This window comes from Electrona antarctica (assembly GCF_951216825.1).
Source record: "Electrona antarctica genome assembly, chromosome: 11".
In the NCBI taxonomy this organism is placed as follows: domain Eukaryota; kingdom Metazoa; phylum Chordata; class Actinopteri; order Myctophiformes; family Myctophidae; genus Electrona; species Electrona antarctica.
In genome coordinates this window covers 17,501,249-17,516,044 of record NC_136792.1, presented here as the reverse complement: position 1 = coordinate 17,516,044, position 14,796 = coordinate 17,501,249, and the positions used below count along the sequence as shown (strand labels likewise).

The 14,796-nt window shown below is 43.8% G+C and overlaps 1 protein-coding gene across 1 annotated transcript in view; it reads right to left on the bottom strand.

Moving 5' to 3' along the window:
• The window catches only part of rtn4rl1b (reticulon 4 receptor-like 1b), a gene marked incomplete at its 3' end in the record, with an annotated part of 155,215 nt that overhangs the window by 41,377 nt on the left and 99,042 nt on the right, over positions 1 to 14,796 (bottom strand). The gene's annotated exons all lie outside the window — the stretch shown is intronic.

Below are 14,796 nucleotides of genomic sequence, written 5' to 3'. Positions count from 1 at the left end.
GGCTGATGATATTTCTAATGTGATTAATCCCTTCTCAAATCTTCTATTAATGGCTAGGTGTGCTGTCATGCCCATTTCAGCACGGCTGGATAGCCTATTTCAACAAATTGCTTGGTCAGAAGAACTACCTGCAGTAGTAATATAAATATTTCATTCCACTTTTGTCTTTTTTCCCCATTTTTGGGCGGCTCCTCTGTGGTACCACCAGTGGTACTAGTACCAGTGGTTGGGAACCTCTGGTTTAGAGCACTTATGACGTAAATCGTTTGTGGGCCAATATATGGACTTTAATGTTTGTTTAGGGCACTAAATAAATACGTAAGACGTCATGTGGCCAATATAAATACTGTACATCTTGTGACTTGATTCCATTTTATGCTGTACAAGTATGCTTATGTAATTGAAAAGTGTGCTGTCGGGTTTTGCACACAAGCAATTTGAATAAAATTACTATTGGCACATCATACATATTATAGTAGTGGTTTCTGTTTATGACTATGGAATGCGTCTGAAATAGTTCCAATGTGGTTGTAAGTATATGATTATCAGTATTTTGTGAGAATGAGAGGGTACTTGGAAAATATTCTCCCCTCCAAGGGGTACCTGAGCCAAAAAGGTTTGAGAACCCCTGATATAGTGTAGGTAAATTAGTCTAAAGTCCTCACAAGTATACAGTATCAGTACAAGAATAATGTGTGTGTTTCTCCGCTGTCAAGAGACCCTATATATGCTTCTTCTCTGTCTCTCAGAAGCCATATCAGGCTGTCCTCTGAGGCAGTATGTCTTTCTGTCCGCCCGTCCCTCTGTATGGCTCTGGACTTCTGTCTGAGCCCGTCCCTCTGTATGGCTCTGGACTTCTGTCTGAGCCTGTCCCTCTGTATGGCTCTGGACTTCTGTCTGAGCCTGTCCCTCTGTATGGCTCTGGACTTCTGTCTGAGCCTGTCCCTCTGTATGGCTCTGGACTTCTGTCTGAGCCTGTCCCTCTGTATGGCTCTGGACTTCTGTCTGAGCCTGTCCCTCTGTATGGCTCTGGACTTCTGTCTGAGCCCGTCCCTCTGTATAGCTCTGGACTTCTGTCTGAGCCTGTCCCTCTGTATGGCTCTGGACTTCTGTCTGAGCCTGTCCCTCTGTATGGCTCTGGACTTCTGTCTGAGCCTGTCCCTCTGTATGGCTCTGGACTTCTGTCTGAGCCCGTCCCTCTGTATAGCTCTGGACTTCTGTCTGAGCCTGTCCCTCTGTATGGCTCTGGACTTCTGTCTGAGCCTGCCCCTCTGTATGGCTCTAGACATCTGTCTGAGCCCGTCCCTCTGTATGGCTCTGGACTTCTGTCTGAGCCTGTCCCTCTGTATGGCTCTGGACTTCTGTCTGAGCCTGTCCCTCTGTATGGCTCTGGACTTCTGTCTGAGCCCAGGTCCTCTGCATGCTGGCTGGTGGTGAAGTCACACTGTGTTTCATGGATGGAAGTTTATGAAGGGTCTGAAGAGGCAGATAGGACGAATGGAGAGACTGTTGAAGAGGTGATGAGCCCCTGCTGACAGGCACGAAGCTGAGTGTTAATCTAACGCTGAAACTGTAATGGACCTTTTTCCATTTTCAGAGGTAAATTTACCCTTGCAATTTCCTCATCCCTGGCTCCCTAATGGAGTGCAGGACTGGGATCTACAGTAGGGGGAGACAGGAGAGACCTATAGAAAGACAAGTGTGCGTGCGTGCGTGCGTGCGTGCGTGCGTGCGTGCGTGCGTGCGTGCGTGGAGGAATGTAAACCTGGAAACCATGGGGAAATTTAACGATCCAAGCTATGGCCATCACTGAAGAATTTGGCTGTGATGAGAGAGTTACTGTAGATATAATCCTTGGGAATTCCGGTAAACACATGTCTCCTGGAGTGGGAGGTGATGGTAAATGCAGGGCAGTTTCAGTAAAACTGTGACGCACCGTCGCCCTGGGTTGCACCCTGACTCCTTCAAACCTATACAGCATCCGTGATCCACCCTGCCTTCAGTGCCTTGTACCGGTTTCTGTTACAACACGGCTTGTCCCATCAGGGCACACAGAGGAAAACAATATTCCCTCTACAGACAGGCCCTATTGATTGCTGTGTCAGGGGCCATATTATACCTTCCCCTCATTGGACTGGCAGAGCCTTTATTCAGTCTAGCTTGGGCTGTCTGCATGACCAATATATGCCATTTAAACGACTACTGCAGCCCTGCAGGCCTGGTTCTGACAGCCCTGCTAATGGCTACTTTACAGATGGCATTTTACTCTTGGCTTATTAACACCATGAAAACACAGCTTGTACCCATAAGGTGAGGAAAGGCCAATTACAGTGTTCCTGCCAGAGGACAATTTAGAGCCAAGGCATCTGCAAAAATTGCTTATTGGATTTCACTATATAATCTAAATGGTTTTAATTGTTTTTGACTTGAGTTCTTTTCATGTCTAACGTTTTGTGTTTTATCTTTTTTTCTTTTTTCTTTTACTATGCAGGACCAGTAGTAAACAAGAGAGCATCTATTCTGCACAGCAACACCCTGAGTGTGTTGACTGTTAAGTTGTGTTAACTGTCTGCTGAACAATTATGGCGGAATTAAATTAACACCCAAGATTTTATTGTGTATGCCATTGGCTCTTTGGGATCTAACTCCGCAAATGCACAGAGCCACCTACATCTACGTAGCTACAATAATGAATACAAAGTGTACAGTAATGTATTCAGCTTTAAAGCGGTTCTCTGTCCAGGAGGGGAAAACTAGGTTCACAGCCTGTCCCCTGAGACCAGGTGCCATATATGTCCTGCCAACTTATGCTTCCTCTTCGGCAGACCAGCCAAGTGCACCAGTTCATTTAAATTAGCTCTGCATTCAGAGAGGAATCTGTCATTATTGTCAGGGTACAGTATTAACCACCTTGATGCGTGCAATGTCGTGCATGCCACGGCTCAAAGACATGTCAGAATTGGTTTAACACATTTTTGGATCTATGTACGTGCAGCATGGCTCGATCCTGGGCCCTCGGTGCTGTCACGATCCGTGACGTTTTCTGTTGTGCTTTTATTTTGTAGTATTTTTGGTCCCTTGGTTTCCTCTATTGCTTTTGTTACCTGTGTTGTCTCACCACCTGTGATTATTAGTTTGCTCCACCTGTGTTCTGTTGGTCTCTTAGCCAATCACTGTCTTGATTTTGAGTTTTGTTCACCTGTGCCCCGTGTAATGTGTATTTATAGCCCTGTTTTTTTTAGTTCCTTGTCAGTTCATTGTTGGATGTTAAGTGTGAAGCCTGGACCTCTAGCAATTAGACTTCTCTGCCTCTGCGCCTCCCTGTCCTCCATTTGGGTCCTACCTTCTTGATTCACACTGACAGGTGCTCGATTGGCGTCAGTCAGCAGATGACGCCTTAAATAAGCATATAAGCACGATGCTTATATGTATGGGGATTGGGGAAACAGATGTTTAATTGGAGATGTTGCAGGGCAGAAATGGCCGTGGGCGATTGCATGTGATCGCCAAGAACATCTGTTGGAGATGTATTTACATTACATCACAAACAGAACATATAGTACACGCAGTCACGCAGTGCTTTTGTGTTGTATTTAGGAAAAAATGATGATGAAAAAAAAGATAACTATGCTGGAGCCAGCTGTGTCACATATTCTATCTGAGCTAAACCTGAGGAACCACGGGTGTTTTCCGATCCAAGACCTATAAGCTCCCAGTGTGTGGCATTTTCATTTGAACAATTAAGAACATGGGCCCGGCTAACAAATGTGGTCTAATGTCAGCACTAATAAGGTGATAAATAGGTACGGCCTGTGTCCTGTCACAGGAGGTGCAGGGAGCCATCCCAGGAGGTGGAAACCTCACCTGCACGCACAGCGGGGGGGAAGGAAAACATGTGGAGTGACAAAGGGGAGAGTTGTTGGAGAGAAACAAGAGGGATAGCGGAAGGAGACATCAAATTGGGGAGAGAAAGTGGTTTGCTGTTATTACCCCTGAGAGGACAGGTGTGGACCATGATTAAGACTGAGCCTCGGTGGCAGCCATCTGGAAACAACGCTCGTATCACCCGCTAGGGACAGGACAGTCACATGCACACACACACACACACACACACACACACACACACACACACACACACACACATACACACACACATACACACACACACGCGCGCGCACACACACACACACACACACACACACACACACACACACACACACACACACACACACACACACACACACACACACACACACACACATACACACACACACACACACACATGCAGCACACACATACATACACACATACATGCACACACACGCACGCACACGCACGCACACACACACACACACACACACTCACTCACTCACTCACATCATTCTCACACAGCAGTAGCTTTATGGAGGCATGCTGCTAGGGTGAAACAAACTACGCAGTGATGCTGCAGTTGAATTTGAAGCTGGAGGGAGGCTCAGAATGAATAATGGATACAGTACTGTAACATATCCCTCCATTTGAGGTCTTCCTGTGCCAGATGCCCAGACCAGCCTCAAACACAGATAGGCCTATAACATGTGCTGTAGGTCGTGTGTCGTGTGTCGTGACCCCCCCCCCCCCCCCCCCCCGCTCCTACTCTGCTGGCTTGCCCCAAATCATTTCCTGGGCACCAGGGCAATAAGGGAACAGGAACGGTGAGGCAGAGAAAGAGGCAGTCTAAATAGAAATCCAGCCTCAGCTTCACATCTTCCCTTTCCGGGGCACAGCTGAGCTTTATTGGATCTCAGCCACCCCCCAAACCCCCCGGCATAAATCAAATCGGCGACGATTTTCTCATAACCTTTGGCACATGTGTAATGTCAGATCGAATCACTTCCTGTGTTAAAACACACTAGATATAAATTGCAATGGGAAATAAAGGATTGAACATTAAAGTCCTTCTAGGTTTTGCATTATGCAGCTATATGCCCCCTCCCCCCCCATCCCCATTTCAGCCAGGTTTAAAGTAGTGGTGAAGAGACCTCCCCATACAGCACGTTGTGAAACATGAGGTGCATCATTATTATTACAGCATTGATTATGATCAGACATACAGTATGAGAGGCGTATACCCATTTCATACCTGACTTCACTGTTGTCATGACTACAATGGAAACATATTCCCTCAAGATCTTTATTTTGATGAGAGATGAAGGTCAGGTGCTGTCATGCTCGGGTCATCTGGGGGGGGGGGGGGGGGGTTCTGTGGTTCCAGAAAGCTAATAACATGATGCAGATGGGGCTTGAGTGGAACAGTACTGTGGTGCTACACTACTGCAATCACCTATCTTCTAGGGAGAGAGACCCATGCTGAGGAATAGAGAAAACATGCACAAAAACAGAGACGTCAACACCGTACAATCCTGACAGTTAATTTAACTCAGTCTACAAAAGTAACCAAATTAACCCCTGAATTTTGAGCGATAGTGTGCAACTGTGATTAGCACAGTTAAAAGCACAAGTGTGAGTGCTTAATCATGGTGTGTCCAGAGTAACAGTTTTTGTATTGACCTGTGCTTTCGTTTGAAATGTACCCATTCTACATACTGTGAAATAAAAAATCAATCAAACAGTAATCATCTATGTATAGTTTTGAGAATCAGAAGCCGACTGCCACACCCCAAAATGATATGGTCTCAATAAATAAATAATTGATGTTAATGATGGCGTCAAGCGTACACATTAAACAGTCTGGCCAGTGCATTAACCTCAAAGCAGTCCTCAGTCCTCCCTTGTGTAGTTGAGGGATGCTTTTATATTTGCTGACCTATAGTTTTTTTGTTTTTGAATTAACTTGTCATAGTCAGAAATGGCTTGGTTGCAGATCAGATACTTGAAGCAGAAGCACATACGTAAGCTATATTAGAAGCTAATTACTGTATTCATATTGGTAATGTAAAGAGTAAAAATGCATGTCATTAAGGCTGAAAACAATTTACTGTTCTATCCAACTCCAATCACCATAGTGAATAATATCCATCCTGTCTCATCCATCCTGTCAACATCTCAAAACCCCAAACCCTAAGGAGTTTCTTGATGGGCTAAAACAACTTTGACTTAATTACCAACGATTCTCATTGATTCCCAAGAAAGAGAAAAATATATAAATCTATATTACCCTTTCCACAGTCCCAGAGAGGATTAAGTTAAACAAACAGCATCCTGATTCACACTCCCAGCTTATTTTATTCACAATTCTCCTGTCTTTCGAGAGGTTATATTATGTGGTTCTTTCATGTAGCATTTAGCCTCTTAATCTTTCCACCTCGACCAACCAGCAAACGTCTCCCAGACAGCCAACTAATGGGCCAGTATGGTGTGCGGCAGGAGCCGGCTTTCTTAATGACCCATAGCTGAGCAGCGCTGAGGTCTAAGAGCACTCAGAAGCCTCCTGAAATCTAACTCCGATCTCATTTGGTCACAGCGTGAACCTCCTGCTCCATCTCCTCCATAACATGGTTTCACTGGTGGGTGGGTGTGAATAATACAGGAGCAAGAGGGGCTCCAATCACACAGACAGTCACATAGGTGGTGGGTTGGGTTGTAGAGTGAGTATGGACCCAGGCATGTCTTCTCTCTGTCTAATCCACAGAGAGACAGTTTAACTCCATTAGCCACAGCATCACTCTTGCCCTTTGTTGATCCGCTAGCATCGCAACAATCAATTCTACTTTTACTGACACATGGAGAAGGCGTGAACAGGTCTGTTATCAGAGTGAGAGGCATAATTTAAACTTTGTCATACTACATAGTTTGCCAAAATGTGCAGGTTTTCAACACCTTCGTTTTTCTGCTGAAAATCTGTCATTTTCCGAGAGCGATGAGGCTATACAATGTATACAATATAGGCTATACAATATATAGTAGGCTATAGAAAGAGAGAAAACAGGAGAGAAAGGGAGAAACGATGCTTCACAGCCCCTAATCCTATTGGAAGTTGGACTGTGGTTAGGGCTGTGTTTCTCTGTGTTGGCCCTATCAGTCACACTTAGATGAAGCCTGTGGGATGTAATATGGGTAGATTGGGCCTGAGTGGCAAAGGGAAGTTGCCAGGGCAGATGGGAGACTGCTGTCCTGTGGAATGATGCTGTGTGGTGTGTGGTGTGCAGGAGCCAGGGTTTGAGCTAACTGTGGCGTAATGGTAATGAAGAGAGATGCGAGGAAGCTGAGCCTGGGAGGATGAAGGTATCACGCACGCACGCACGCACGCACGCACGCACACAAAGAAACTCTCAAGAGTATAGCCATACAGTGGGGTACACTATGCTCGCTTGCGATAAATATTATCCAGCATGGTGCTATACGGTATTTTCTTTTCTTATTTTTTGCAGTGTCTCCACTTTTAACGTTTCAACAGGGATACAGGGTAACCGTAGAGAGAATAGAGTCCGCTGATACATATGAATGAAGGGAAAGTGCTGACACATTAATGTCTCGTCACTTCTCGGATCATGGATGACATCAAATCATTTCTACATCCAACCCCTATAGTATCAGTGGGTAACAGTCATCCTCCGGCTCGAGTTGAATAAGGGCTCCGGGAGATGGAGAAAGCGATAGGCCCACACATTAAAAAAAAAAGCCTACACCGTTTAAATCTGAGCTGCATGCAGTTTGATGGAACAACTATGCAGCAGCAGTGGTTTGATACAATGTCCCTATTGTTAAACATCTCCCGGTCCGACGTGATGCATGGCCTGTTTATATTCACACAAAGCATGGTGGCTATTATACCAGTGAGCTGAGGTTGTCACTAGCAGGAAGAGTGCACACTTTCTCCTCCTGAAAATAAATTTAATATACCGGTATACGCATGATCCAAGTGCTAGTAAGGTGTAATAAAATCAATAAGAGGACAAAGTGTGCTATCTCATTACGGGGTAAGCAAATATGTCCGGGACTTTGGTGAGTATAGATCTTCAAAAGCCCAGTGGGCTACATAATGAGAAATGAGAGGGAAATGAAAATGTGTTTTTAGCAGGTTTTCCCAATCTTACCAGGGAGCTAATGGGCTTTGACTGTGAAACAATATGTGGAAAAGGAATGGATGGGGGCCGGGAATGGAGCATTTTCATTCAAAGTAGGGTAACAAAACCATCAATAATACACATTTCACCAGTTCCAAGTCACAGATTAGTGCTCATAGTGTGACTTCAGACCTCATCCCCTACATAACAAAACAGCATTAAGGAATCAGAGAATAGCTTAATTCTCTTATTCTACCTGCTAATGAAGATTTATGGGCGGCAATGACGAATAATAGATGATTTAAGGCAGCCTGCCAACAGCAGAGCGAGGGGAGGCGAGAGAGAGACAGAGACAGACAGAGAGAGAGACACAGAGAGAGATTACAAAGTTTTGAGGTTGTCCACCAGACATGACAGGCCATTAATATGCATGCCTTAACTTAATCAGACAATCATATCTTACCAGGTTTATGAAGTATGACTTAACCACATAGTGTACATGCATGGTGATACATTTACACATAATACTAGAGTGCATATGATACGGTGGTCATAATAGTTCATAGACAGTGCACCTAGTAAGGTGATACATTTACAACCACATGTGCCCATGGTAAAGTGGTGATTCCACATACTATAGAGCATGGTAACTTAAGGTACATACAGTATACAATATGGTGCACATGGTATGGATATATTTACTAACTAGGTAATAAATGTATAAATATATAATAAATATATAATCTATCTATAAATGCACCATGTCTCTGTGTGTACGTGTGTACAATACATCTGTAATCCACATAACTCGAGAACCATTTGCCCCACTGACTTCAAATTTGCCACACACGTTCCACACCACCACCACAGGGAGTGCAGTGCCTCATGGGATACATGGTTGTCCAGAACCACCACAAAAGGCTCTGGTCAGGCTGTGCCAGTGGACCTAGCTGTAGATTCCATGATGTCACATTGAGATTAGTTTGACATGTCAAACTAGGGGGTTTTCATGATTCTGAATCCATTCCAAGCATTAGTTTTGCACAAAAAAACACTCCTTGGGCACTTTTTCTAGTTTAGACTATAGTGCTAGTAAAGGACAGAGACTACAGCCTTCAATGTAATGTAAATTATTCAACATTTTTAATAGCAGATACTTGTTTTATATTCACCAAACGTCTAGTTTCCTATTGCTGCTGGTCACATACAATTGGTCATTTGAAGAAAAAAGATGACAGCTTTTTCCATTTATAGAGGTCAAGACGAAAATGATCATAATAAGATTCTATCAGTTGGACTTGAAAAGACCCAAAAAGCAGGTGGACGTTCCAAAGGTGCAAGTCTGAAAAATCAATCAAAGATATTTAAAAGTGCTATACAACGCGGTGCCAAGGTTAGCTTTAATAATCGACGATCCCTGACTACCATTCAACGGTTCGCTGGGCTGAAAGTCTTTGATATGAATAGGTGTGAAACGTACCCTCATTGCCACTCCTCAGCACCACCTGCCTCAACATCCACCAGTAATTCAGTTTGCAGTCTCCGGTTTTGTGAATTGATTACTTTGCTTTGGCTCTTTAAATTGGTGTCTGGAGAGTGGTGCCTGTCTCTCTTTTCAAAAAAGGGCTCACATCGAATCAAATGGAAATCTAATAGAGGAGGGTAATGGGAATGGATGGCGGGGTGACCTGTGGTTCAGATGGTGTGTGCAGGTGATGATTTGACGTGTGCAGAGATGTGACCGGAGCTAGCTGCGTTCCACCTATTTTCCACTGGTCCTCCCTGGGGTCCTGGACGAGGCTGGAAGCCCTCTTCACAGGACAACTGCCTGGAGGGCACGAGTGGCACGACACAGGTCCAAGGTCACCTTTCTAAGACACGTATCAGGATTGTCACTGATGGCCAAATAATTACAACAAAGACACTCACTGTAGCCTATATTCTAGCCTCTCCTTTCCTCTCCTCACAACCACTAGAACTGACAATTTCAGAGGAGAGGTCTCTGGAATAGTGCACTGAGATCACATGTTTCATGATGTTCCGTCGCACCATGGATTTTGGCAGAGCGGCAGGAGGCTGCGAGAGAGAAACGATCACACAGCAGGAGGTGAGGAAGTGGGGAAAATATTAATATTGTTTGCCGTCGGGCGGAAAACCTCGTATGAACAAAAACATTACTTTTCTGGAAATGGAAATGGACCAGTAGTTATTCTTTTTTAATATCCAAAATAGATAAAAGATATCACAAACCCATCTACAAGTTCTTAAGTTGTGCACGTGGGGTGGTCTCATGTAAAGTGGGCCATCAGGTAAAATGAGCCAGCTAAGGTTTCAACCTCCTTTCTAATTTCTGCATGCTTGCACCTGTGTGATTGCAAATAGGTTGCATCTGTGTGATTGGGGCTGTTTTTGCATGCACATAAATGTCCTCCAAAAGTTCGTCAATTGACTAAAAGTTGAACAAACTAATATATGCTATTGATGGTATTATTAATAAAATGTAGGCCTAGTGACATTATTTTATCAGAAATGACTCCGTTTTGCTTTTGAATTTTAGATGATAGAGTGGCTCATTTTAGCTGAACAACCTTTGAATAGGCAGGAGAAGGGCGCACACCAATATTAATGAGGTGCTAAAGGCCTAAGGCGATGAACAATGAAAAAGAAGAAAAAGGCTGCATAGCATAACAATGCTCAAAGTGTATTAACAGAAACCAACGTTTCGACCTGTAAGGTCTTCTTCTTCCCTGAAGAAGACCTTACAGGTCGAAACGTTGGTTTCGACATGATTAATAATTAATGCGAATCCCTTGACTCCTTCAAAACCGCTCTCAAAGGGCACCTACGGACGGCTGCAATTCGAAACTGGCCCCCGTAAAATCTGAATCCCCCCCCCACCCACTCACCCCTTTTCCCCCAAACTGTATATGTTTCTTTTCCATTTTTCCCTCCTTTATGATGAATTCCTGTTCTGTTCTTTGGATATATAGAAGTGTCTATTTGTACGTCTCTAAATGTTTTGATGAATTGAACAAGGTGGACCCTTTTGTAAACAAGTGTAATGCTTTATTGGGTCGTCCACTCACAGTTAACAGTCTTTGTATTGAATTGTGCTTGAAATGTACTGTACTTCTGCAAACTGTTAATAAATATTTTCAATCAATCAATTCAATCAATCAATCATATAAACCCAATTTAGTGTCATGCATCGCTTTTTCTTAGTTTCCCAGGCTAATTACCAAAAAGCGTCCCAAATTAGCCGACATCACCCTACTTTTGTCACAATGATGTATAAAATACATTTATTTAAAAGAAAACACATTTGTGTGATACATCATACATCATCATACATCACATTCCGTGCCCAGCCAATCAAATCAACGCTATGGGGTACACACATTGCTCAGCCAATCAAATCATCGCTATGGGGTACACACAGACACGCAAAGCTGGGCATAGCAGGGGCTAGCGCCCCTCAATAAGGAAACATGGAGATACAAGGTTTCTGCCGGGCAGCAATGATATGTAGGTGTGTGTGTGCCAGGCAGAGCGGACGATATTCCTGATATAACCGCTTGCGGCACGACTTCGTTGCTATTTTGCCTGGAGCAATACATGCAAACACAGACAAACACATCCATACATGATACATGAGTTAGCCTACAGTCGTGTGACCCCATGATGAGCTACGTGTTCACCTGTCAATGCATCACATGCAGAAATTCCTGCTGTGACGTTATTAGCATATGTGAAGAACTGGAGGGGGTTGGCTAGAATTTCAAGGAAAAGGGCATTTGAAGAGCAATGCTATCCCAGTAGACTATAGAAACACTGTCTATGAATTAGTTATGGTATTGTTGCAACTGACATTCCAACACAACACTCTCTGGGTTAACCCCTCCCTTCCCAGCTCCTGTTGGGATTTCTCCAACATCACTGGCCTCAGACAACCTGCAGCCATCCTTGCTCTTGCAGGACTCAGGGCCAAGTTGGGGCTTTGTGAAGCATGTGTTGACATGCAATTAACCGGAACGTAGATGATTAAATATTTAATCACCCAAGTGGTAAAAATGCAGGAGAAAGGGATGGTGTTGGGGTTTAGCTTGCACATTTTTGAGAGCTTTGAGTCATGTTTTTGTAATAAGAGTGAGTGAACGAACAGTAGCAGATAATGGAAGTGAGAGAGGGGGGGGGGGGGGGGGGGGAGGGAGAGAGAGAGAGAGTAGAATGACAAAGAGCTCCGACAAGACAAGACAATGGAACATGTGAAAGCAGCGTGAAATAAGGCAGTGTAATACAATGAATATGCTACAAGTTATTTTTTCAATCCTCACTTTGAATTCCCCAAGGGTTTTGAAGTAGCTCTTTGACATCTTATGACATTATTACAAAGGAAGCAAAGCATGGCTATAATGTACAATTTCTACATTACGTAGAGTGCATATAGCTTCATAATAGTAGTCTGACTCTGCAATGTAATATCTAAGAGAGATGTGCAGCAGAGCATTTCCACCCTGGCACAGTTGGAGAGAAAAAAATGATCAAAGATGAGGGACCTGCTCAAGATCATTTTTCTCTTCTCATGACAGAGCTGGCTTTTCTTGAGCTGAGACACTTTTGTATCACTTCATTTTCTTTCCTTATCATGTGTTAGAATAGACTCAAAACAGGGGTGTCTGGGTAGCGCATGTGTAAAGTTCCTATACCCACGCTGTGGAGAATGGGGTTCGAATCCTCTACAGCAGGGGTTCTCAACGTTTTTGGCCGGGGACCCCCGGAAATGCTTTGGCAATGTCTCGGGACCCCCGCCCCGCCCCGACCCCCAATATAAATTGACTGCTACAATAACCTTAAACCATTTTGGGCGGGAACCCCTTTTGGTGTTTTAAGCATTGTTATAATTTAGCTATTGAAAAATAGCAGATCTACAAGCTCATAGCGCGCCACCGAGTGGCGCGCTACGAGCTTGTAGGTCTGCTATTTTTGAAAAAAAGTGAAAAGAAAATTTAAAAATAAATCTTTTTTTTTTTTTTTTTTTTTTTGAAAATAATTTGGGGACCCCCTAAAAAAATTTGGCGACCCCCCGAGGGGTCGCGACCCACGGGTTGAGAACCCCTGCTCTACAGTGCCTTTGGCGAGGCCTGGTGTACTGTGTAATGCATAATTGGCCATGTTTGCGGGTGGGAAGCCGGCAGGTGGGTGCATTCTCTACCGCTGCAGTAGTGACTCCCCGTTGGTCAGCCTGTTCAGAAGAAAGCGGTACTGGGAGAAATGTTCCTCTGCACGAATTATGCTTTCCTCACTGTCAGGTAGGCATGTAGCGTACGAGATATTACAGTACGGTATCAAAGAAAATACCGTATACCAGCGGCATCAAAACCAAACAGGGCTGTTACTGTGAAATTGGATTATGTGACCACTGACCACTTATCTTATGTAAAGTGAAATGTTTCGCGAGTCTTTCGCGACTCGCGATCGTGCAAGTGGAGTTGCACGTCACATGCACATAAAAGAGAAATAAATACATACCGTGAGTCCGTGAGGCATGAGCTCAGAAATCTGACGATAATATGGTATAATGGTATACCTTTACATGCCTACTGTCAGATGACAAGCGGTTGGTAACTCATGTGTATCAGAAAAAGACATATACGAGCCTAACCCAACATGGGGGTAAATCACAATGAATAAATTATTCACCAATACAGGAGGTACATCAGAATCCACACACAAATAAACAACAATCTACCTTCCAGTGGGACACATAGTCATGGACACGTCTGAAGCCTAATTCTTACTTCATCATGTGATTGCGTTGCTTGCCTAACATAACAGAGGTCATACAATATGTGAAAAGTAAAGGACATCACAAAGTGCACAGGTATTGTACATCACTAGTATTGTACGTGAGAATTCAACTTTAAAAGGATTTCTTAAAATAGTATGAAAAATGATGCTGAAATAATTTGAATATGCACCTATAACTGTACATAGGCCAGCAGAATTAGTTTTGAGAGAAAAACGCAATCAGAAGAGATGGCAATGGGTTTCTGGTGGACTCTGTTTATAGAAACCATTTAACAACTGCAACTACAAACAGTTGTCTTTCTCTTGGCCTGCTGAAATTGAGGGTCATCTGTGATTTTACCAACCAATAAGTGTTTCCTCAAATGGCTCAGCTAGTGCTGCTGAAGTTAATGGAACTCTGTGAACTTTGACTGAACATAACAGACTATACTTTTTGACTTCAAGGCACAATTGCGTGGAGCGGTAGTCGATGTATTAATGTCAAAAAGAGTGAGAGGTCACGTAAGAATGAGACTGTGCCTCAAAACAGAGCGTTAGCCTGTCTTACACAGAGCGGATTCATCATTTTCCACTGACACATGATACAGCCATATCTTTCCTTTATAGCATAGCTATGATTAATACACAGCTCAAGTCTTGGCTTTGAAGAAGCGTTGAAATGGGGGAAGCAGCTTTGCCACGAGTGAAGCAGTGTAGCTCTGCAGTTGAATACAGCTTAGATTGTACATAGCCACCCACCCCCCAACCCGGCGCCCCATCCCAAGATTGCTGTCTCCCATGTCTGTTAAGTGCAGATGGTCTGCTAAATCCCACTTCCTGAAGTGACAGCTTCTGAAACATTCATCTCTCCTTTGCTGCCCTCCAGCCAGAAGCTCAACTTATATCAGGGAATTTGACAGGGGGCTTTTTCTTCAATATTATTGGAGCAATTTAGAAGGTTGTACGAAGCTCATACAGCAGGGTCACATCAAATAATGCTTTC